The following is a 22,538-nucleotide window of genomic DNA, read 5'->3' on the forward strand; positions in this document are numbered from 1 at the left end:
GAGGGGGAGGAAGAGAGGGAGAGGAGGAGAAAGAGAGAGAGAAAGAGGGGGAGAAAGAGAGAGGGAGAAAGAGAGAGAGGGAGAAAAAGAGGGAAAGAGAGGGAGAAAAAGAGGGAAAGAGAGGGAGAACGAGAGAAAGGGGGAGAGGGAGAGGAGAAAGAGACAGGGAGAAAGGGAAGAGAGAGAATCATATATACATACACACACTTATTGAACTCTCTCACTGCGGAGGGGGGAGTGCAAAAGTTTTGTGTTGCCTAGGGCAGCACAAAATCTAAACACACTACTGTACAATTGAAACTAGAAAAATTAGAATATCGTGCAAAAGTTCATTTATTTCAGTAATGCAACTTAAAAGGTGAAACTAATATACAGTTGTGTTCAAAATAATAGCAGTGTGTTGAAAAAAAGTGAATAAAGCTTAAAATCCTTCTAATAGCTTTTATTTCCATACACACAAATGAATTGGGAACACTACACATTCTATTCCAAATCAAAACATGAAGAAAAATATATCAAATTTGTGTTGTTCCTCTAAAAAAATTGAAGAAAAGTGAATATTAGATTGTTCAAAAAAATTGCAGTGTTTGTATTCTTCTTTACAAACTCAAACATTCACTATATAAACTGAAAAATGTTTGAAGATTTTGCTTTCCTTTGAATCGCTTAATATTTAGTTGTATAAGCACTGTTTCTGAGAACTGCTGTACATCTGTGTTACATGGAGTCAACCAACTTTTGGCACCTGTGAACAGGTATTCCAGCCCAGGATGATTGGCCTACATTCCACAGTTCTTCTCTATTTCTTGGTTTTGCCTCAGAAACTGCATTTTTGATGTCACCCCACAAGTTTTCTATTGGATTAAGATCCGGGGATTGGGCTGGCCACTCCATAACGTCAATCTTGTTGGTCTGGAACCAAGATTTTGCACGTTTACTGGTGTGTTTGGGGTCGTTGTCTTGTTGGAACACCCATTTCAAGGGTATTTCCTATTCAGCATAAGCATATTATTTGTGGTTGGTTGTCATCACATTTTTCATTATTTATAGCTTGAATATGTTTTGGTAAATACCTGAAAAAATCTAAAATTGTGCCTGTGTCCAAATATATATGGACCTAACTGTATGCAGTTTGCCTTTGTGCATGTTTTTTTTTCTTGTTGCTAGGCTGATTTAAAACGCATCAAAAATGCACTACATGCTTTTCTGCATTTCCATTGCAGTCTATAGAAACAAAAACACAACTTTTTGCATTCAAAAAAAGTCCATGACCCTTTTCAAAAAACACGCTGCGTTAAAACGTGCAGATGTGAACGTGTCCCATAGGAAATCATGTTAAATGGACTGTAGTGCATTTCTGCAAAACGCCGCGGAAAACGCTTAGGTGCAAACCTAGGGTAAGGCTACATGTACACGAGCCTACTCTAACCGATGGAAAACGCAAAACGAGGTAAAAACGATGCAACCGCGATACTGCGTTCAAAATGTTCCTATCCTGAATGCGCTTCTTTCGCATACAGGAGAGGGAGCTTTAACCTCACCTAAGCACAGCTGCTTTTAAAGTCTGCTAAAAGCCTATGTGTACATGGATACACTGGCTTTTATGGAGTAGAGTCTAGGAGCATTGACAAAAATATGCCAAAAGGCTAAACTGGAGTTTAGGAGCTGCCAGTATACATGAAGCATAAACGCACCTAAGCCTAAATGGATAGAATTATTATTCTAGCCAATGAAAATGAATTAATTCCCAAGTGCTTGATGTACGCAAACACATTACACACTTTTACAATTGTTATGCATTTTTTTCTGCCAAAATGCTGTTGCTAAGACGAAAGGCTTCTAGAAGAGTGGGCAAACATCCTGTGTGCCTGAAGCCTTAGAATTGATACAGCGTTTGCCGCCACGAGCATTCCTCTACAGTCTACACACCAACTAAATGACTTGGCACGTTACCAACAACTACTGAAATAGAACACTGTGCGCACCAACGGAACTCCGTCAGTCGCTCGGCCTCTCCTTCTGCGGTTGGCAAGTGAAAACCCTCCAAATTGACGTCACTCCCGCAGTAACAGAGCAAAACGAGGCTTGGAACGCATTGCCCCTTACGTCCTAACGTCGTCCTGACATCTTAGTGATCAAAATTACGCTCGGAGGGGCGTGAGCTCTGGATAGCCAATAGTGATCCAGGGCGAATGGAATGCTTGCATTTGGAGAGTGGCTGTTACGTTAGCCAATCCACGGTGGGAAAATTAAAGTTGTGGACCAATGGCTATCGTAAGTAGGCGTGTACCCAACAAGTCATGTTGTGGTGTTGCTGCCAGAAGGCGGAGCAGGTTGTGGTGCAGTCAGGCAGGGGAGCGCGGAGTTGGCGGAGGTGGGAGTTACCGGGAGACCGGTGAGGGAGGATGGCAGGTTATCGGGGTGTTTGAGTGGTGAAGCGTTGGAAGAGTGGGACCATTTATACCTAGTTGTGTTCCTTGTGATGAGATGCTGGCTTGCGCTGGCCGTGTATGTAGAGGGCCTAGTGTGTGTGTGTGAGACTGAAAGCGGTGTCCCTCATTGGGGAGCCAGAGCTGGCTGGAGCAGCGGGGGGCCCTTACTGGGGTGCAGTGTCCGTGCATGTGGCGCAGCGCTGTGTTCTGTGTATACTGATGGTGTTGCGTGTTCATCTTTTCTCTGCCAAGTCATTGCTTTGCGGACATATTTAACATTCTGAAATGTTTCTCGTTTTACCTCTTTAGAGTGAAATTTTGCTACGTTGTCCTAATTGTGGTTTTATCTGTGTACCCAGCCAAAGCGTTTTGTTTATCTTAGATTAGAGCTGGAAGGATTAGGGCTGGTGTTGAATTTGACTAATATTTGGGCTTTTTTAGGCAGGCTGCGATCTGATTGTACACTCTCCTTTTAAAGTGATTGTAAAAGCTGCTTTTATTATTCTTTAAAATAACAAACGTGTTATACTTACCTGCCCTGTGGTCTGGTATTACGCAGAGCGGCCACTTAACTCCTCTTCTGGAGTTCTCCGCTAGTGATCTCCGTTCCTCCTTTTCTCTGAGTGCCCCCATAGCAAGCTGATTGCTGTGGAGGCAATTGTCTGGGCATGCTCCTGACCCGTGCTGTGTGAGTCCATAGGCATGCACAGCCTGGCTCCCCCCTCACCTCCTCACATGACTTGACTGATGGCTCCAGCTGCTCTCAGTGAAACCTTGTGAGAGAAGGGACAGGAGCTGTAGGTGGAACACAGCACTGGATCGATAAAGGACTCGGGTGAGTGATTTGGGGTGGGGGCAGGCACTAGTGCTACTTTTGGAAGGGTTTTCAACTTAAAGTGGAGTTCCAGTCTTTTTTTAGACTTCCAATATTTCCAATGTACAATGCAAAATGTACATTTTTTTGTTTTTCTAAATACCTTTATTATAATTCTTCGGGTGGCACGCCTTGTCCTGGCCGCCTAGGCGATGATGTAATTAGGTGATTCCCATTGACTCCTGGGATATCGGCATCATCTATCCCAAGAGTCTTTGGGAAACCTAATGTAATGTGATTGACAGGTTGCCATAGCAACGGGGTGGGCACTTCCATGACTCCACCATTGCTACGGCAACCTGCACTAAACACAATGCGCCGCACAGTGTCATTACTGCGCACGCTCGAGATCGGGAGGTGCATGCTGGGTAGCCAGCTACACCGAATCCCGGAAAAAGACACAAGTGGGCTTCAGATGCCCATATCCTAAATGGCCACCTGCCATGATGTCTGAGATCAGGTATCTTTTTAAAGATTTTAAGCTAACCAGCACGAATACTGTTCTAACATTATTCTAATTTAAATGTACAAGTAATAACAATGACAAGGGAATTTAAAAAAAAAAAGATTATGGGGACTGGAGCTCCGCTTTAATTTGAAGAATGCATTAAGGTAAAAAAAACATTTTGCCTTTAGAACGACTTTAGGATTTATCAAACTATGTGTTATGAGAACAAACCTAAACAGTCCATTTAAACTGTATCCAGTTAGAGAGGCCTTTGCACTGCATAGTTTATATTACATCTATAGAGCAGATTTTATAGTGTATGATCAGCTTTAGGCTCACCTTACACTATATCTCCTTTTGAACTACTAATATCTGTGTAATGTAAGTGCCTGAGCGGCTGGCTATACATTGATGGATAGGTTTGTCCTAACATTACATCATTTGTACAATTTCATATAAATGTACCAAATCAGAATATGTGTATAGCTACCCTAAGGCAGGGTCTACACTAGTAGAGTTTGGTTTGACATTTTTGGTTGTGAGGCACTGTTCACATCGGGCGATTTGCTTCGTGCCTTGTACAAGGCTATCTTTTAACCGGACGGGGATGCTCAGGTACTGTGTGCATCCCATTTTAGTCTTTTGGGATGGGATTGGCTACAAGGACATTCAGGTGTGAGTCACCGATCGCACACAGGGTGAGTCCAGGGACCTGCACCCACCTGTCATATAAGGACACAGCAGCTCTGTCCATGCAGCCGCATGTTCCAATAGACTAAAATGGAACTCTGGCAAGGAGATGCACGCAGCACCTGTGCATCCCCATGCAGGGCCATCTTTTTACCATCCAACAAATCGCCCTATGCGAACGGGGCCTAAGAATATTTGTCTTTTTAATCATTAGTTGAGTCAAATCGGCTTTCTTTTTTGACCACAGTGATTAGATCATTTGAAGTAGCAGGATGGCATTCTTGATTGTATAAATTTCTAAGCGTATTGTCGCACTGTAGTGGGTGCAGGAATGCATGTAAATCACATGCGTCCCCAAAGCCAAAATGCTCTGCTATTTAGCTGGGGGGGGGGGGGGGACGTATATTCATTCTTAATGACACCCCCACGCATCAGAAGAAGGACCATGTGGTTCCATGCGGTTGCATTTAAAAAAAAAAAAGTGGGGGTGGGTATTGTAGATGTAGACTTTCCTTCCTGGAATCCATCTTCCTGCCCATGCCAGCAGGAGTGTAATGCCTCTGGGGAATAATGAATAAATGCACTTTTTTTTTTCCTGGCAAAAATATGCTAATTTATTATATTTAGTCCCCAAAGGTGAACATAGCCTTTAATTGTCCTGTTCTCCACAGATGCTGCAATAGTAGAATACCAAGGTTTTTTCAACTGGGTGGGTTAAGTCCTGAAACCTTGCAATTGCAGGTGTCAGGTTGTCCATAGAGATGGTCATACACAGATTTTTTTTTTTTTTTTTTTTAAACTCTATGGATTGTATTGGATAATTACATTGGACTGATGTAAATATGCTTATACTGTACCTGTGGGGGCCATTGTGCAAGTGGAGAATCGCTGTATTATTATTATTACACAGTATTTATAAAGCGCCAAACGGTTCACTGAGCGCTGTACATTACAAAGGGAGACAGAACATGCGACAGTACGAAAACAATACAATGTGATACACGAGGGGTTCGAGGGTCCTGCTCTTTGGAGCTTACAGTCTAGGAGGGAGGGGATAGTGGTACAGGAGGAGTTAGTTGTGGGGAATGGAGTGGTAGGAAGAGTGGAGGAGGTTGGCAATTAGCAGGGGGTGGGGTAGGCTTCCCTGAAGAGGTGGGTTTTCAGGGTGCGCCTAAATGAGAGGAGAGTAGGTGATAGTCTGATGGATTGGGGTAGGGAGTTCCAGAGGATAGGTGATGTCCTGGAGAAATCCTGGAGGCGTGCATGGGAGGAGACCAGGGAACTAGAGAGGAGGTCTTGAGAGGAGCGGAGTGTGCGTGTTGGGTGGTACTTGGATATTAGGTCGGGGATGTAGTTTGGGGCAGTATGATGGACAGCTTTGTATGTCAGTGGTAGGATTTTGAATTTGATCCGTTGCGCAATCGGACGCCAGTGGAGGGATTGGCAGAGGGGGGTGGCGGAAACGGAGCGGTTGGTAAGGTGAATGAGTCTGGATGCCATGTTCAGGATCGACTGAAGCGGGGATAGCCTGTGGCGAGGCAGGCCAGTAAGGAGGGAGTTGCAGTAATCGAGTTGTGATATGATGGAGTGGATGAGCTGTTTAGTGGTTTCTGGGGTTAGGAACGTGCGGATTTTGGCGATGTAGCGGAGGTGAAGTCTGCATGAGTTTGTTAGTGATTGGACTTGGGGCTGGAAGGATAGGTTGGAGTCCAGAATGACACCAAGTACTCTGGCCTGCGGGGCAGGCCTGATTGTGGCATTGTTGGACATGATGGAGAAGTCAGTGGGGGGTGGTGTGCGAGCTGGGGGGAAGACTAGGAGCTCGGTTTTGGAGAGGTTCAGTTTAAGGAAGTGGAGCAACATCCAGTCTGATACGTCGTTTAGTAGGTTTGTGATTCGGGTGGAGACAGAGGGGGTGAGGCAAGGTGTAGAGAGATAATTTGTGTGTCATCGGCATAGAGGTGGTAGTTGAAGCCGTGAGAGTGTACGAGTTGTCCAAGGGAGGAGGCGTAGATGAAGAAGGAGAAGAGAAGGGGCCCAAGGATGGAGCCTTGAGGGACCCCAACAGAGAGGGAGAGCGAGGGGGAGGTGGTAGCGTTATATAGATAACACTGAAGGAGCGTTGTGATAGGTAGGACAAGAGCCAGGAGAGAGCAGAATCTCTGAGGCCGAGGGAGTGTAGTTTTTTGAGGAGGAGGGGGTGGTCGACTGTGTCGAAGGCAGCGGAGAGGTCGAGGAGTAGGAGCACTGAATAGTGGCCATTAGCTTTGGCGGTTAGCAGGTCGTTGGAGAGTTTGAGTAAGGAAGTTTCGGTGGAGTGTAGGGGATGGAAGCCGGACTGCAGGGGATCGAGGAGGTTGTTGTCGTTGAGGTGAGAGCTTAGGCGATTGTAGACTAAGCGCTCAAGGAGTTTGGATGAGAATGGGAGCAGGGAGATGGGCCTGAGGTTGTTGGGGTTCAGGGAAGGCTTTTTAAGTATGGGAGTGATGTGCGCATGCTTCAGAGGGGAGGGGAATGCGCCGGAAGAGAGGGAGAGATTAAAGATGTGGGTGAGGGAGCGTAGGATGCAGGGGGAGGGAGGGAGGTCGTAGGAGTTGTGAGGGGATAGGTTCGAGGAGGCAGGTGGTGGGGCGGGAGTCAGAAAAGACCTTGGTGACCTTCTCGATGGTAGTAAGCTTGAAGGTGTGGAGGGGGCTTCAGTGTGAGGAATGTTAGGTGGGGTGGAGGTCAGAGCAGTGGTGAGGCCGAGGGAGAAGGGTGATGAGGGGGTAGCTGTGTGAGAGGGGACGGGTTTGGAGGGAGTTTGAGGAGCGGCGATGTCCTTGCGAATTTTGTCAATCTTGTTTTTAAAGTGATTGGCAATCTCAAGGACGGTGAGTGAGGTGCCAGGTCGGGGCAGGACAGGGGGAGGATGCTGTCGTGGAGTTGATCAGCTGCACAGTGGAGGGGGGCAGGGTTCAGTTGGTGTACTACAGTGATTGCTGCTGTCTTCCTATATGAGTGACTTCCCTGCTGCATAGTAACCACAAAGGATGGCTTGCTTGGAATGGGCATCATTCACAAAATGCAAGATGTTCTGTGAATGGCACCCTGCAGAGCAAGCCACCCTCCGTAGTTACTATGCAGCAATGCAACCATTCAGGACAGGAAGACAGCACAATCACTGTAGCAGTTCCGACTACTGCAGTGATTCTCTGCTTCCACAACAGGCACCCACAGGTATAGTAATTGCATAATTACATTGGTCCAATGCAACTATGCAAAATATTCTATACCTAGCATAAAGGTTTAACTTGGGATGGCTACCCACTTTACTAATTTTATTATCTCTTTTACCTCTCCCAGTAGATATGTATTGAGAGGCTGACTGGGTTCTTCACTCTAAAAGGAAAAAAAAAAAAAATTGGCAGATACAAATCCTGTAGATGATGACATTTAATAAAAGGACGCTTAGTGTGGGAAGCTGACTGTGACAGTTTGCAGCTGCACAACTGGCTTCCTGCTGCGCATGCAATAGCCATCCTTCACTTTGTGAATGGTCCCGCAGCCTTCTGGGACTTGTAACATGTCCCAGAAATCTAAGGGGGGGGTGTTACCTATTATAACTAGTTACATGCTCTGACCCCCCCCCCTTCCCCTAAAAAAAAAAGAAATTACATGCCAGATGTGGTAGAGGAGGGGGAGGAGGACTTTAAGCAAAACTTCCCCTTCTGGCTAAAGTTCCACTTTAATAATATATTCAATTGCTAATCAGTCAAGTAGTCCCTTGTGCTGCATTACAAGGAGGTGGTATAATGAGACTGCACTCTGTGGCAAGCTTAACAGTCAATCTGATATGTCTGAGACTGCTTAAAAGGGAAGTTCAGATTTAACCACTTCAAGTCTGGACACTTTCACTCCCTTCCTGTCCAGGCCAATTTTCAGCTTTCTGTGCTATCACACTTTGAATGACAATTGCGCGGTCATGCAACACTGTACCCATATTAATTTTTTCTCATTTTTTTGAGACAGATAAAACTTTATTTTGGAGGTATTTATTCACCACTGTTGAAAATGTTGAAACAAAGTGTTTGTTTTTCTTTTTAAAATTTTGCAAATCTTCATAAATCTTGGCCAGTTTTTTTTTTTTTTTTTTTTTTTTACAGACCTTTTTCTCCTTCTCTCTGGCTGCATTCTTGCAGTGAGAGCTGTGATTGGTCACAGCTTGTCACATGGTACAAGGCTGTTGTGAATGGCCTTGTACCATGTGACCTCTGTGATCATTCACAGATTTCACAAGTAGTAAGCAATGATATCAGTAAGTGACATCTTGCTTACTACTATTCATGTTCCGCTGTGTGCGGAAGACACAGTGGGCACGAGATCGCAATGCTGCATGCTCCCAGGGAGGGCTCGCAGGCTGTGAATGCGGGCACCGTTTATAAATGGAAACCTGCTCCTGCACTGCTCCCGTCTGGCCACTAATGTACATGGGCCGGATGGGAGGTGGTTAAGGCATCCTCCCTTGCTCCCTTTTTAAGAAACAGGGAAGGGGGGCAGCAGTAGTGGGTACCTGGTTTTGACAGGTTCCGACTTCCAGTTTTACTGCCGAGGAAGTTTTCTTCCTCTACCCCCACCCCCCTTCCCTCCCCACAGTCTTCTGGGTCATGTCACAGGTCCCAGAAGACTGAGGGACCATTCACAATGAGCAGTATGGCTCTCACATGCGTAGTGGGCACCTGGCTGTGAAGCCGCAAGCTGTCGCAGCCGGATGCCCACAGTTGAGATGCTGGCGCCTGGGACCGAAGACTGGTGGAGAAAATGGCTGGATCCTGGGACAGGTGTCTTTTTAAAGACTGTGATTCTGTTTTTTGTTCAGACATTTCTAGATGCTTTGATTTGTAGGAAGGATAAATTACCATTGTGTTTGTATCACCATTTGTGAGCTGGTTGCTTGTCAAAAATGGTCATTAGGTTCACAAAGATAAAGCCAAGATAAAGATCCTAATTTGCAATAAAGTAACAAGTATTTTCAGCTGAATTCAAAGAGATTTGAAAATGATAGCCACCTGGCCGAAAAAGATTCTTTTTGTTGAGGCCTTTTGAATTGTCTTTTATATTCCAAAATAGCTTTTTAGTTGATTTGTCATTTGTTAATGCAAATTATCTGCATATTTGTACTTTTTATAATATACAGGTAGACTTGATCTGTGAGGGTTTCATATAGAGTGGAGAGCTGCTGCTGCTTCTACCGGATGATGCATGGGGTGGTACAAATATTTAGTGCAGCATGCCCTATGGACAAATGCCCAGACACAAGGGGGTTTATTTACTAAAGCTGGAGAGTCCAAAATCAGACTCCCTTCTGCATAGAAACCAATCAGCTTCTAACCTCAGCTTGTTCAATGAAGCTTTGGCAATGAAACCTGGAAGCTGATTGGTTTCTATGCAGAAGGGAGTCTGATTTTGGACTCTCCAACTTTAGTAAATAAACCCCAAGAAGTCTGGGTTCTGGGCGCTTGTCCCTGTGTGCATATTGCTGTAAATGTTAGTGCTACTTGGTGCACTATCTGGCCACAGCAGTTTTCAGATTCCTATAACATACCATTTACTGGCTGACAGCAATGGGGCCGTAAGGTGCGCCTGTGCATTCTGCCAGCACAGAAACACTAAAAATCATGCAAATGTCAGCAGGTAGAGAATTTAATAGCCGTAAAAACCCAACAGCAGATCTAACCCTCTCCTGCAAAAAAAAAAAAAAAGGTAAAGTGGCTTATGTAATAACCAAATTTAAACTAGTTTATCAACTGTTATTTTCCTCAGATTTACCAAGGTGGACACATTTGTTGGGACCCTTTCACAAAAAAGAACCACCTACAATTTTTTACAAAAGTATTTGTTGTTAATTTCATAAAGCCCCTTTCACACTGGTGTTCCTTATGTCTGTTTTTTTTTTATCTGTCCGTTTATGGATGAAAATTGGACCCCCATGTATTTCTATGGACTTGCGGATGTAAATGGATGAGCATCTTTTTACATCTGTTAATGTCCGCATCCGTTAACATCTGTTTTTTTGAATGGAAGAAAACCCTATTTTTCTTCCGCAAAAAAGACCGGATGAAAAATGGACGTAAACTCATCTGTTTTTTTTCTTTGAATAAACGTGACTGAACTGAAGAAAGAAAAACCTGTGTGAAAGGACCCTTATTGGTAAAGTCAGACTTTACTGTTTTTCGATTCAACTGAATATTTTCAATAATAAAACAAAGGTAAATAGCATGGACAAAAATCTTGGGACTCTTAACCTAATATATTGTCGTACAACCTTGAGATGCAATCCTTTCATACAAACGGTTACTGTAAAGCCATCCATACATGGATCCAAATTTGACCAAGCGATCAGCCGAATTTCAATCCAAGTATTGGCAGGGCAGAGTGATTGTACAGAAGTCAATCTATCGATCAACTTCTGTACAACTGCCCTATTGGATTTTTGCTGCTCGATCAGCTATAGCTGGAAATGCTGATCAGTGTATTCTGATAGCAGAAAAGTCTCCCAGCTGTCAGAATACAATAGCTCAGTGGGGAGGATTCTACCTCAAATATGTGGATGGGTGGGGGATAGAGGTATTTTTTTTTTTTCACTCAGCCCACTGTCAGTGAGACTTCAATCTGCCATCGGGTAGAATGTCCCACTTGAGCACTTGTTCTTGAGCAAATGTCTCTAGCTGTCTCAGGTTTGAAGGGTGCCTTCTCTAGACTTCATGTTTTAGCTCACTCCATAGATGTTTGATAGGATTCAGTTCAGGGCTCATAGGAGGCCACTGCAGAATACTGTTTTTTTGTTCTTAGCCATTTTTATGTGGTTTTTAGTTGTGTAATTTGGATTATTATTCTGTTGGAGGACCTGCGACTGAGGCCTTAGTATTGGGCAGACTCAAAGCAATCTCAAAACATAACTGAACTTCCTCTGTTTCACAACCGGTATAATGTTCTTTTCTTTGAAACACACACAGACAGACACTTTGCCCTGACCCTCTCCCCCTAGTCCCTCCTCACTCCATTTGATTGACAGCATCAGGAGCCAATGGCTCCCACTTATCTCACTGATTTCTATGAGGAGAGGAAGAGAAAGCAGCGCTGCTACAGATGGGCACAACTTTTTTTTTCTTTCTTAATCTGCGTGCAGGGAATGCAAGGTAAAAATGTTCTACACTTGCATCCATTTTAAGGGTATCAACAAATCTCTCTACATTTTCTATTTTTCTTTTACTTAGACAGTGCCAAATGATTCAATTGTGCTTGACAGAGAATGGGGACCATTTTCATCAATTGGTGTGCTTAAAGTTTACCATGATATTCGGGGAAAAAGTGTGTGTGTGTATAATATATATATACCCACCCCAATTTTTTTGTAAAATATGAACAAGGATGTTATGGCGAGTAAATAGATACCCAACATGTCACGCTTTAAAATTGTGCACGCTCGTGGAATGGCGTGAAACTGCGGTACTTAAAAAATTTCCATGGATGATGCTTTAAAAATTTCTACAGGTTAGCAGTGTAAAGATACAGAGGAGGTCTAGTGTGAGAATTATTGTTCTTGCTGTGACGTTCATGGCGATACCTCACATGTGTGGGTTTAACACAGTTTACATATGTGGGCATGGCCTACATATGCGTTCACCACTACGTGTGAGCACGGGGGGACAGGGACACTTTAAACTTTTTTAAAATTTATTTTATGGGTTTTTTTTTTTTTTGCACTGTCCCTTTTTTAAAGAAACATTGTAATCACTTTTATTCTTATCACAAGAAATGCATGCGTCCCTTGTGATAGAAATAATTAGTGACAGGTCCTCTTTATGGATAGATATTGGGTCAGTAAGACCCCACATCTCTCCTCTGCAATGTAAAGCATTGATCTAGAGCTTTATGAAAAAAAAAAATGGCCGGAACGGGACGTGACATCGCTCTGGTCCTTCAAGGGCATAGAGATGAGTGGCAGCCATCTTTCCTTCACGCATCTCTATGCCCAGCGCTGGGATTGATGATTTTTTTTTTTATTCCAAACGTTTCGGCCACCGAAATGTTGATGCATCCCTAATATTTAAATAAATAATAAAAAAATAATAAATAATGTATGTATATGTGTGTGTGTCTGTGTGTACGTATATATGTGTGTGTGTGTGTGTGTATGTATGTATGTGTGTATATATATATATATATATATATTGTATGTATGTGGTTTGCGTGCATTGTGTAGCACATCAGCATCCTTTTAGGTCATACTCTCTATTCCTATAGGCTTGATTGTGTTACATTGCTTAGCTCTTGTTTTCTTTCTATTCACAGGGCTTTTGTCTTGCTCTGTACACTGACTGTACCCAGGATTTTTCACCTTGCTGGCTGCTGTCACACGCGGAGCTGGTGAGAGGTATGATCATGCAGTCACACCCCTTTGGGTACATCAGCAAAACTATTCATCCCTACAGTGTTACTAGCTGCACATTGTCATCAGAGACTTTTTTTTTTTTTTTTCTTTTTTTTAGGAGAGATGGATTTCTAGACTGTCATTTTATTTATATATATGCTAGATTCAAAAAAATGCATATTTAACCCTGTTATGTATACAAAGGAATACTTATTTGGTTTCTCAGTATATTGTAGGATATTTTTGGTCTTGGATATATTGGGGAAATGGTCTTTGTTCCAGTCAGTTGTTGTTATTATTATTATTATTATTATTATTATTATTAATAATAATAATAATATATATTATATAATTTTTTTCATTTGCAGTCTAATTTCCGTTGGGAAGATTACCCTCCGTAGACACAACAGAAAGTGAGAGAACCTCACAAAATGAGGGGAAATGCCCTGTTTTAAAGCTACATTCACACTTGCTTTTTAGGATCTTGCAAAATCCAAGTGTTTTCTGGCAATGCACAAAAGCATGCAGACCATTAAGTAAATGTGCGGCATTGCAACTGATTTTTCATGGCTTCTTGATGGCACCCCACACATCTTGCTAATGTGTGCGTGTTTGTGTGTGACAAAACATATGGTAAGAAAGTACCATATGTTTTGGTGTGGAGTGATTTTTAAAAAGGGTCAGGGATGACTTTTGTGTGTTTCTCATGTAGGGCAGACCATTAATGGAAGATTTCACCCCCACTCCTACTTAGGTGACAACTGTAACTTTTTGGTTTTACAATCATTTTCTTCCCTGGGACAATGTAAGGTAAATGGAGAGAATAAATATCCTAACAGGCACCCAGACAGCATTGGAAACAAATTTTGGTTCAGAATATAAGGTTAAAAGTTAGGAATTTTTAGATATTTTAGCTGTGCAAAAACAGCAAATTCATAAGCAAGGGCATAATCAGTTTTGCAACAGCATTAAACAGATTGTTGGAACCCTTTCATGAAAAAAGAACCAACAATTTTCTCTGAAATAGCAGACAAAAAGTAATATGCATCTATCATTCCATATTTAAGCACTAAAAAAAGGTTGTTTTTTTTTTTACGTCATACAATACATTTGTGCAGCTGTTTATCAAATGCACATTTTCAGGAAAAATTACGTTTTAATGCATTTTAGTATACTAAAGAACAATATAGTACCTTATTTTTAGTAAAGTATAAAAGATGTTACTCCAAATAAATAGATATCTACCGTGTCACGCTTTAAAATTGCATACACCCGTGGAACAGCGACAAACTACAGTACCTAAAAATATCCATAGGTGAAACTTTAAAAGACTTTACAAGTTACCAGTTTAAAGTTACACAGAAGATCTTGCACTAAAAATATTGCTCTCACTCTGACGTTTGCTATGATGCCTCACGTGTGGTGCAATAACTGTTTGAGGTGTGACAATTTAATTCCAGGAATGGACTGTTAATAACCCTGTCAAACACGTCTGCATTCTTCAAAAGATCAGATGAAATTTGAAAATGACGTTGTTTCTGATCTTCTGCCAAGATTTGAGGCACCATCTTTGTGGAAATATTTCTCATTCCCAAATCTGCACAGTTTCCTTGTTCATGTTCAATTCTTTGGCCATCATTCGCACACTGTCTTCGTTCTGAGCGTACAAGGGTTCATACTCTGTCCACATTTGCATCCGTCTTTTGTGTTTTTGGCTGCCCACTTCATGCATTATCATGGACATCTTCCCGCTCCCGTTTAAACCGCCTGTACCACACACACTTGATTTCTTCATGGAATGTTCACCATAAGCTGTTGTAACAGAACTAAAGTTTCATGTCCAATTTTTCACGCAAAGTTTTATGTGAATCCGCTGCTCCAGATTCCTTTCACTCGTTTTCCGCCAACAGTGCAATACACGTGTGTTAATTTCTTCTAGTGCTATGCTACGGGCTTTCGGGAATTAATTTGTCACACCTTGTACATATGCATGGGGACCTGTGTGTGTCCACATTTGTGCATAAGTACAGGGTTGCTTTAAAGGCTAAATGCACCTTTCAGACATGTTCAGCATGCACCCCCTCTCCCCCAGATTTACCACTACCCCGCATGACAACAGGCAGGGGATCACACAGTCACACAGCTGAGTCATTCATTCAGTTTCTTGGGGATGAATTGACTACAAATACCATCGGCCATTGCAGCTGATGGTTTGTAGTTCTCAATTAACTATGAGGGTGCTGGTGAGTTTTTTCGTAGTTCGTTCATCTTCCTGCTTTCAAGTAACTGCTTGCCAGTACAATAGGTACTGGCAAGACCGCTATCCTGAGAGTCTGAAGGAGCCTGACATTGCATCTGTGATCTGCTGATCATATGTGCAATGCTCTGCAGGCTTCTTATCCTTTAAAATGTTTTATTTATTTTTTTGTTGTTGTTACACTGTGCTATTGCAAAGGATGAACAACAACCCTTGTGAAAGCATGGGCTATGCCCTCCAAAGCATCTGATCAAACCAAGATCAAAACGAATATCAAGATCATGGCTGCAGTGGACCTCGCACAGATCTAACCCCCACAGCTGCCAGGGAGAAAGCCGAGTGGGAGGATCACCATTAACCCCTCAATGACTAGCCACTTCTACTGTGTAACTACTGGGCGTTACTTGAAAGTAAACTAAGGGAGGAGGAGGGGGGATTCATGCTTTAATAGGTCATCATTATCAACTAATGGGAGCCAAACAACCTTACATAGATTTAACCCCGCAGCAGAAGGATCCCAATTAACCTCTCAATGACTGGGCACTTTACTGTAGTGCCTTCTCCTCCTTCTCGTCCTTCCTTAGTAGAGATAAGCACGTAGTGTCAGGGTCCCACTGAAGTTGCTTAGCTCCCTCCAGCATATGAAAGTCTGCAGTCTCCAGTGTCTCAAATGCTGCCCAGTGTTTGAGGATAAATGTTTTCCCAGTTTCCTCAGGTTGGAGCTGACTCCGAATTAGTCTGTCAGTCACAGGAGAGGGGTGTGGCGACACAAATTCTTTTTCATGTGTCAGGTTTTTTCATTGTAGGAAAGCAGAGAAGATTTCAGATGACTGGCTGCTCCTTTTTTGGCCAGATTAGGGACAGATGACTTCTGCTGCTATGCTGTGTGGGGTAAACTGGTAATTTAAATTTTAATTGTTTTGGGGGTTTACTACCACTTTAATCTATTTAGCTGCACAACTTTTAGAAGCAATGACTGGAAACAAGTGATTTCTGTAGCTTTGAGACTAAGCCACCTGAAAGAAGTAGTTTGGCCCAATATTCTTGAACAAACCTACTCCAGCTGTCTCTGGTTTGAAGTGTGCCTCCTCCAGACTACATGTTTCTGCTCTGTCCATAGATGTTTAATAGGATTCAGATCAGGGCTCATAGAAGGCCTCTTCAAAATGGTCCCTGGTTTTGTTTGGGTGCTTCTATTTTGCGTTTTGGAGCGCATATCCTTTTGAAGGATCCATGACCTATGACTGAGATGGGACCTTTTTGATACTGAGCAGTATGTTTCGCTCCAGTATTTCTTAATAGTCTTGATTTCATTGTGCCCTGCACAGATTCAAGGTGTCCCTGCACATCAGCCCCAAAATTATAACCCAGCCTACGCCATGTTTCACATTAGACACTGTATTCTTTTCAATTGAAGCTTAATTTTTTCATCTTTGGACTTGGAGCTGATAGTACTTGTCAAAAAGCTCCAGTTTTGTCTCATCTGTACAAGTGACATCATATCTGAAGCATTGTGGCTTGTCAATATGCATGTTGGCAAATTTCAGTTTTGTTTTTTTTGTTCAGCAGTTGAATCTTTTAGACGAACTGTCGCTCAAAAAACCATGGAAACAGTGGGTAGTGCAGTCGGACAGTGATTTATCTTGACCTTTTGAGTTTAGCTTGTTTTATTTTTTTTTAAGTTTTTTCCTTTGCTCTTTGTATACTATTTGCATTCTTCTACTCAATCTGGGGTTGATTTTCTTCTTGCGGTCACATCCCTAAGGTTGAAAGAATTAGATCTACCAGTGATCATATAACACACGTGTGCCCAATCCACATGAGGATATAATAAATAGTGACCCCCAAGTACCCAAATGGGACACAAGGTAGCAAACACTAATGTGAATCCCTAATAAGGGATCAAAGCAGCACATTATGTGAAACACACATCATATATAAGGTGGTTAAAAGTCCATAAATTGGTGCAGTGATCTTCCTGTTCATGCACGGTGCAGATGGCAAAACACCCTCAATGTTATTCCCAAAGGAATGGCTGCAATGGCCTCTCACCTCCACTTCATGACCCTGCAGGGCCACAAAGCAAGAAAACTCCTCTGGGTCCTCAGAGTAACCACTCTATTTTTCAGATGGTGCCAACAGATAATCAATAGTCACCATTCCACATAACTGGTCTGCAAGCGGCTGTAGCACTCTCATAGATGTCATACATCATATACCCATAAAACAAAAAGAGAACATATCTCAATAGTGTAAAATGTTTAATGGTATATAAAAAATAAGCCAGAAGTGCACTCACATGAATAAAGTTGACATGAAGTGGAGTCCAGCATATATCAAGGTAGAATCCAATGACCACAGTATACAGTTTGTATCAAGGTAAAATCCAATGAGCCCAGTATACAACTTATATCAAGGTAGAATCCAATATGCAAGGTGTACTGCATGAAGAAAAAGCGCTAGGTGTACAAAGATGGCTCCACACCGGAAGTGCGTCACACGTAAGTGCAGTCGACGCGTTGCGTCACGTGACCTCGTGACTTCATCAGGACATCGTGATTGGTTGACCGCACTTCCTTATAAAGGCCGGGAACCGCACCAATCAGGAGTATTGGGCAGCGCTCCAGCGGCCATTTTCTTATAGCCCATTGCCTAAGGACATTATATTAATGTTAGTAAAACAGGGAACCTCGCTAATTAAAAAAACTATTAGGGCAGAGCTCCACCGCATAAAAAGCAAACGAATGGCCATATCAGTAAACTCGCAAGAACCATACTAGCCATCAATATAAATATATATAAAATGAGACAAAATTAATGAATTAATTTAATAAGAATAAAAACATCATCATAAGTATAAAAATAGGGCACTAAAGCAACCTATAATTTGAGATCAATCCCCATATTCATATAAGAAGAGGGGAATCATAAATTAAAAACAATCCAAAAAATTGGAGATAAAATGGAAAAGGAAAAATCAAATAGGGAAAAAATATAAAATTTAAAAAAAAAAAAAAAAAAAAAAAATATATATATATATATATATATATATATATATATATATATATATATATATATATATATATACACACACACACATTGATAAAACACCTTTTTATTCATGCGTAAACACTCACCATTAAACACACTAGTAATATAAACAAATAAAACATTATCGATCGCTAATAAAACAATTTAAATCAAACTCAATATTAAGCCCCATAGGTGTATGCGTATCCATCAAAAAAATTAATTTCGACTCCGCCTGACTAAGAGATCTGACCTTATGGCTCCCTCTCCAGTGTTTCTGAAATCTTACCGCACCCCAGAATATCAAACTGCAGGGATCTTTATTGTGATAGTGTAAGAAGTGTTTAGAAACACTGTTTCGGAAAGCTTTTTTTTATATTACGGACATGTTCCTTCAGCCTAATCCACGGGTCGTTTGGTCCTACCCACATACTGTAGACCACAACTACACTCCAGTACATAGACGACCCCCTCCGTTCTGCATGATATAAAGTCTTTAATCTTAAAGACTTTTCCATTACTTGTGGCTGTAAATGAACATCTTTTCAAATTCTGTCTATTTGTAGCCTTACATGCGTAACAGGTCCCACAAGGGAAAAACCCTTTCTGATCAAAAAAGGTGGGTTTAAGTTTATTAGTAGGAGGGTCCAACACATTATGGTCAAGCTTCGATCTCAAAGTAGGAGCCTTCCTATAAACAAACTTTAGGGCCAAAGGTAACAATTTAGAAAGGATGGGATCCGTCATAAGGATAGGCCAATGTTTCCTAAACATTTTTTCTACTTGTTTATAATTACTGGTGAAAGCCAAACAAAAAAGCCCTAGACCTGCTTACCATCAGGGGAACTATCATCCTAATGGGAGAAGTCCTATGCCTACCTATAATCGGTTTGAACCCTTAAGATCCCATTTTAGTAATGATTTTTTTAGAGAGGGACAGGAAGGACTTCAGCCCAAGACGGAGCTATTCCGACAGAGAAGGGGATGCCGAGGGGGCTACAGGACAAAAAAGAAAAAGAGAAACATAGGTGAAGGAGTTTTTAATTTAAGTACGGTTACACTCACCACAGAAGAACTTCTAGTATTAGATAAAGGATTAAAGTATGCTCCTCCTAAAGCAGCTAATGGTTTTAATATTTATGTTGACACTCTCAAATATGTGCGGAAATTAAATATAAAAAAATATTTCGCTGGACTCCCAGGGGCAAAAAATGTTCTTTCTAGTGCCCCAAGTGAGGATATTGTTCATACGGCACTTAGAAATAAATCTTTATTCAACCCCCATCTGAATAATAACAACCAGGTTGAAGTCTTCAAAAAGATGGTTGATAAGGATATGAGGAAGCTCAATTTTGGGAAAGTAGTGTTAAATAGAGCAATACATATAGGTTTGAAGGAACTCTCGAAAAGGGACAATATTGTCATCAGACCAGCAGATAACGGAGGGAGTATAGTTGTCCTAGCTAAAGAGTAATATGAGAAGGAATTGGAATCCCAAATAGATGATAATGCTACATATTTTATTCTACCAAAGGACCCTACTAGTCAATATAAGAAGCATCTTAGTAAACTGGTAAATAAAGGAAAGGATCAAAAATTATTGAATAAGAAAGAAGCTCAATATTTAATACCTGAAACATGTCGTATACCAGTTATTTATACGATACCTAAAGTACATAAAGATCCGGTAAATCCGCCAGGACAACCCATAGTTAATGGGATTCAGTCCGTGGTTGCTAGGATGGGCCAATATATTGACAATTTTTTGCAACCTGTAGTTAAACATACCAGAGCTTATCTGATGGACACCAAACATCTTATACAACTACTGGAGGGTCTTAAAAATAATAATCTGATTATATTAGCCAGTGCTGATGCGTCAGCCCTGTATACCATTACTGATCATGAGGACGCCCTGAATTCAGTGGACTGGGGTTTGAGGGAATAGAGTAATCACTGTTTGATGCAGAGGAAGTATATTTTGGAATGCCTTGATTATTGCCTCTCCCACAATTATTTCTGGTACAAGAAACTATTTTATAAACAAATTAAGGATGTAGCTATGGGGGCAAGATTCGCTCCCAGTGTGGCCAATTTGTTTATGGCCCACTGGGAGGAGGAGGCAGTCTACAGCCAGACCCCATCGCAATTAATTTTATATAAGAGGTATATTGATGACGTTATCATTTGGGATGGACTAGAACAAGACCTTGTTGAGTTTCTGAATAAATTGAATATTAATGGTAAAAGTATTAAATTCTCCTGGGAGGTTAGTGGAATATCGATTAATTTTCTGGATTTATGTATTTATATGAAAGATGAGAGTATATGTACTAAAACCTTTTTCAAGAAAGTCGACCGCAATGGGTATATCCCATTGGACAGTTGTCACTTCCCTCCTTGGCTATTGAATATACCAAAGGGTCAATTGATAAGACTTAGGAGGCATTGCACTGCTGTAGAAGACTTTTATGAACAGGCTCAGAGTATGGAAGAAAGATTTATTATAAAAGGCTACTCGAGAGAAACTATTAAGGAAGTGGGTAGCACAGATAGAAACAACTTTCTTATGGATAGACCTAAAGAAGAGATCTTTGGAGGAAGTGGGCGGAGCCTGACTATGGCGGCGGCGGAGAGCTCGTGGTAGGAGCTTCCGCACAGGGCTCCTCCGACCGATCCCCCCTTGGACCTTAAAACTCCCCCCTTGAAGATGGAGCCCTAGAAGGTAGAGACCTACCTCGACCGGGAGGGCTCACTTGGCTCCCTTGGCTGAGCGGCTGCCCGCGGGAAGGGAGTCGGGAACGGAGACCAGCGGAGAGAGGTGGGGACGCTGAGCTTGGACGCTGAGCCTGGTTGCCAGGAAACAAGTTTTTTTTTTTTTTCCTCTCTCTCTCTCCTTGCTCCCAATCCATCGCCTTTTCCTCCCTTGTCCCTCTAGCTTAACTCCTTTTTCCTTCTTTAGAAGTATAAGTAGAGAGGGGGTCAAGGGGGGGATCCGGAGGGAGGAGAGGCTGTCTATAGGAGGAGTGAAGCCCTAAAGAATAAGTTAAAGGTGGATGCTACCTCCACAAATGATGGTTAGGCAAAGTGAAGGCCTAAAAAGAGGGGGGGAGGGGGAGGGAGAGGAAAGGGATTGAGGGGAGTATTGAGAGAGGGGGGGAGGTATAAGGGGAGAGAAAAGTGTAGTGGGATAAAAACACTCTATAGGAATAAGAAAGAGGAAGGGAAGGAGGAAGAAGGAGAAAGTAGGAAAAGAGTAAGATGGAAGAAATCCAATATATAACCTACAATGTAAAAGGGTTAAGCTGTCCAGGAAAGAGATTTAGGTTATTTAAAGAACTCCAACATAGAAAATCCTCAGTGGTATTTTTTCAGGAAACACACCTAGAGATAGTCGAAGGTTAGATTGAGGACTAGATATTTTCCAACATGGTTTTATGCGGATTCACCAACTAAACGAGCAAAAGGAGTTGCTATAGGCTTCGCAAAGAATATAAGGTTTGAGGTGGAGGAGAGATTAACAGATCTGGAGGGAAGATTTTTATTTTTGAGAGGTAAATTACAGGGAATTGAGTGTACAATAGCAAATATATACAGTCCAAATAAGAGGTCGGAGAGGTTTATGAAAGAAGTGTTGAAGAGATTGATGGATTTTAAAAGGGGGTGTATGATAGTAGCGGGAGACTTTGACATCTGTATGGACCCGCAGATGGACACCACTTCCTCTGTGAGGAGGGAGGAAAGCAAATCCTTGAGAATTAAAGAAATTGCTGCATGAGTGTCAGCTGGTGGACATCTGAAGAATTAGGAATATGAAGGAGAGAGATTATACTTTCTTTTCGCATGTTCATGAGACTTATTCTAGACTAGATTACATATTAGTAGAACATCGAATGATAGAGTTGGTGGTAGAAGTAAAAATTGAAGGAAGCACCCTGTCGGATCATGTCCCAGTTGCAATGAAGTTAAGATGGGGTAGAGAAGGGAGAGAAGGTTATGTATGGTGGTTGAATGAGGCACTTCTCATGGAGGAAGAGATTGGTCAAAGAATTGAGAGGGAAATTGAATGGTTTTTTGAAGAGAATGAAACAGAGGATGTGTCGGTTGCAATGGCGTGGGAAGCACATAAAGCTTACATCAGAGGTCTACTCATCGCAATGGGGGCAAAAAAGAAAAAAGAAAGGAGAGAAAAGATAGAATCGGAGGGGGAACAGTCGGTAACGACCGGATGTGACCTGGCGAATGACATCCCCAGCCATGATCGGCGGGACAGGTAGGGCAGGGGCGCGCCTCGCGTGCGCCCCCTACCTGTTTTGCAAACACACACGTTTTAAAACGTGGTTTTGCCCAGCTGTGCCGCCCTGCCAACTTATTTCTACAGTGGCTGGGCGGCA

The 22,538-nt window shown here is 42.1% G+C and overlaps 1 protein-coding gene across 1 annotated transcript in view; it reads left to right on the plus strand.

Moving 5' to 3' along the window:
* Window positions 1-2,311: 2,311 nt before the first annotated feature.
* Window positions 2,312-22,538, plus strand: part of LOC149448861 (uncharacterized) — a gene marked incomplete at its 3' end in the record, with an annotated part of 29,855 nt that continues 9,628 nt past the window's right edge. Inside the window, exons 1-2 of the mRNA XM_089694161.1 lie at window positions 2,312-2,374; window positions 12,779-12,860. The remainder of the gene's footprint in view (window positions 2,375-12,778; window positions 12,861-22,538) is intronic.

The sequence above is a fragment of the Staurois parvus genome, unplaced genomic scaffold (genome assembly GCF_062004578.1).
Source record: "Staurois parvus isolate SC_StPar_1 unplaced genomic scaffold, SC_StPar_1.0 ptg000653l, whole genome shotgun sequence".
Taxonomy (NCBI): domain Eukaryota; kingdom Metazoa; phylum Chordata; class Amphibia; order Anura; family Ranidae; genus Staurois; species Staurois parvus.